This window comes from Gekko japonicus, unplaced genomic scaffold (assembly GCF_001447785.1).
Source record: "Gekko japonicus isolate JY-2015 unplaced genomic scaffold, Gekko_japonicus_V1.1 scaffold2862, whole genome shotgun sequence".
Classification (NCBI taxonomy): Eukaryota; Metazoa; Chordata; class Lepidosauria; order Squamata; family Gekkonidae; genus Gekko; species Gekko japonicus.
In genome coordinates, this window is record NW_015175453.1 from 25,710 (window position 1) to 29,093 (window position 3,384).

Below are 3,384 nucleotides of genomic sequence, written 5' to 3' on the forward strand. Positions count from 1 at the left end.
CAATCCAAAACAGTCCAGTGGAGGCTGAGCGGTGGGTGTTGCCTTCTGACACACTTCCGGTGATGTCAGGGGGTGTGGCATATGCAAATAAGTTATGCTAATGAGTTATGCTAATGAGCTCCTGCTCGTCTTTTTCTATGAAATGACCCCTGGTTCTACATGCCTGGGCAGTGGCAGCAACATAGCTATGGAGGGACAGAGGAGCCAGAGCATCTACGCTTGCGCCCGAGTCACAGGGCACGCCTTTAACAGGATGGGGTGCTTCTGGTGTGACCAGGAAGCTTTGTGCTCCATTGTGGCTAAGGAGGAGGAGGAGGAGGAAATTGGATTTATACCCCGCACTTCACTCAGAGTCTCAGAGCGGTTTATCGCCCAATTCCCCCCCGCAGTTTCGTGATCCTGGGGCTGTATTGGGGCCTTGGGGCTGAGAGAGCTCTGACAAGAAACGGCTCTTTTTCAAGAACAGCTCTGACAGAAGTGTGGCTTGCCCAAGGTCATCCAGCAGCTGCAAGTGGGGAATTAAACCCAGTTCTCCCAGATAAGAGTCTGCGCTCCTAACCACTAAACTAAACTGGCTCTACTTCAAGGAGTCTCAAAGCGGTTTACAAATTCCTTTCCCTCCCCCTCCCCACAACAGACACCCCGTGAGGCAGGTGGGGCTGAGAGAGCTCTTGACAGAACTGCCCTTGAGAGAACAGCTCTGACAGAAGTGTGGCTTGCCCAAGGTCATCCAGCAGCTGCAAGTGGGGAATCAAACCCGGTTCTCCCAGATAAGAGTCTGCGCTCCTAACCACTACACCTAAACTGGCTCTACTTCAAGGAGTCTCAAAGCGGTTTGCAAAGGCCTTCCCCTTCCCCTCCCCACAACAGACACATCCTGTGAGGTAGGTGGGGCCGAGAGAGCTCTGACAGAAACGGCTCTTGATAGAACTACGGCTTGCCCAAGGTCATCCAGCAGCTGCAGGTGGAGGAGTGGGGAATCAAACCCGGTTCTCCCAGATCAGAGTTCCCGCACTTAACCACCACACCAAACTGGTGTAGAGAGAGGAGGGACCTCAGCGGGGTATAATGCCATAGAATCCACCCAGCAAAGCAGATATGTTTTTCCAAGGAAACTGATGTCTTCTGTTATCTGTTGATCCCCGGGAAGTTGGCATCCCAAAAATTCAGGCCAGGTTTCTCCAGTGAAGCATCTTCTTTTGCTCTTCCTTACATATTGCTCAGCTCCCTGCACTGCGGGCCTGCTGCTTTTTTCCCTCTTAAGCCTCAAAGCACGCCAGACAAGCTTTTCCCGCCTGGCCAAAATAATAATCCGAATTAAAAGCAGATCCGGTTTCGCTGAAGTTTCGCCGCAGCTCCAGTTCAGCGCGCCCCCTAACGTCCACGCAGGGTAAAAGCAACAAGCGTCCTCGCTTTGCTGCGGGAGGTGGGCGTGGGAGGAACAGGAGCGAAGACGCATGCGCACAGATAGGAACGCCGTCCAAAGCAGGAGGCAAACTCACGGATTTGCGCATGCTCAGTGAGTGACGAAGCTGTGTCGGGGTATGGAGGACTCATCGCTCGGAACCATAGAGGTAGAACAGTAGATCGACACGCAGATCGGAAGCCACCATTGGTTTCCGGGGGAGGGGGCGCAGCCTGGGAGCATCTTTATGATGGAAGACGCGACGTGCGTGCTTCGTAATCGGGAAATACCGGACGGTTATGGGACCGGAAATGGCGCGTGGCGAAGGAGGCCCCAAAACAGATCCGCCCAGAAGGGAGGGGGCGCGCCTGAGGCAAAAGACGACGTAACTCCAAAGACGTGTCCGAAGCAACCAATCAGCGCGTAGCCTCGTTGCCCGGTGGCCAATGACGTAAAAGCGCGCCAGGACTCGAAATAGGGGAATCTTCCCTCCTTCCCGGTCTTGTTATTGGGGGGCTGAAGCGGCTGGCGAGGCGCGGGTTCGAGTCCCGATCTGACCCAAATTAGTTCGGGGGGGAGGAAATTGCGCGGCGTTCCTCGGAGGGAAGCCGGTAGGTTGGGAACGGCGCTTTGCGCGGTCACCGGGCGGGTCAGACGAAATCCAGTGGGTGGCGGCCCTGGCTGCCAACCTCCAGGTGTGGCCGGGAGATCTCCCGGGGAGAAAAGCTGACCTCCAGGCGGCTGGGGTCGGTTCCCCTGGAGGAAATGGCTGCTTTGGAGGGGGGGAGACTCTGGCATTAGAGACCGCTCTGTGGCCCCCTCCTCACTCAGTAGTGCGTTGTCAAATCTGGGTTGGGAAATACCTGGAGTAGGGTTGCCAGCCTCCAGGTGGTGCCGGGAGATCTCCCGGGGTGACAGCTGAGCTCCAGGCGGCTGGGGTCGGTTCCCCTGGAGGAAATGGCTGCTCTGAAAGGGCGGACTCTGTGGCATTGGACCACGCGGAGGCCCCTCCCCCAAGCCCCGCCCTCTCCAGGCTCCGCCCCCCCAAAGTCTCCAGGTATTTCCCAACCCAGACTTGGCAACCTTAACCTGGAGATTTGGGGGCTGCAGCCCGGGGCGGGGAGGGACCTCAGCCAGGTTAGGAGGCCATGGAGCCCACCCTGCAAAGCAGCCCTTTCCCCCAGAGGAATTGACCTCTGTCCCCTAAAATAGAAAAATGGCAACGGAAAATTTTGGGGAGTTTGTGGATAAAATTTGTGCATGATCCATTTTTTTGTTGCATCTCTTAATTCCGCAGACAAGGAGTCGTTTGAGGAAGTCTGGTCTCCTGTAGCGGATTATTTGAGTGTAAGTAATTTTTTTTTACCCAGAAATAATGAATATAGATTGTGGCTTATGCTGTAAAATTTTGACTGTCAACCTTATTTTGGTCCTAAAGTTGGTTATACCGCTGGTATTAGACTAGCTATATTTATATTGTGTTGGGTTGTACCTGTAATATGTTTCATGTGTTCCTTCTTGCTTGACTATGTTTTAGGAAGTTTAGTTGGTTGTTGGTAGCGTTTTTGAGAGTACATATTTTAGTATTTTGTATTGGGCTATGCAGGGGTCATTTCGCAGAAAAAGAGGTGCAGGAGCTCATTAGCATGACTCATTAGCATGACTTATTTGCATATGCCACACCCCCTGACATCACGGGAAGTGTGTCAGAAGGCAACACCCACCACTCAGGCTCCACTGGACTGTTTTGGATTGCTAGGTATTGGGGGGGGGGGAGAGCAGATCTGCCCTTGCAGAGGAGGGAGAGCTTGTACCTGAATAAAACTTGGTCTTAAAGGTGCCACTGGACTCTTTTGGGCCAGTGCTCTTTACTACCAGAGCTCCGCTCCTGTGCGCTCCTGCAGGAAATGACCCCTGGTGCTATGAAATACTCTTGTCAATAAAAAAAAAAACAACCAGCTGAAGTTCTGGGAGATATC

At 53.5% G+C, this 3,384-nt stretch overlaps 1 protein-coding gene across 1 annotated transcript in view; it reads left to right on the top strand.

Annotated features, from left to right (window-relative positions):
- The first annotated feature begins 1,879 nt into the window (after positions 1 to 1,879).
- SPC24 (SPC24, NDC80 kinetochore complex component) overlaps positions 1,880 to 3,384 on the top strand; it is a 16,006-nt gene continuing 14,501 nt past the window's right edge. The window contains exons 1-2 of the mRNA XM_015425893.1: positions 1,880 to 2,016; positions 2,703 to 2,752. The gene's annotated coding sequence lies outside the window, so the exon portion shown is untranslated. The remainder of the gene's footprint in view (positions 2,017 to 2,702; positions 2,753 to 3,384) is intronic.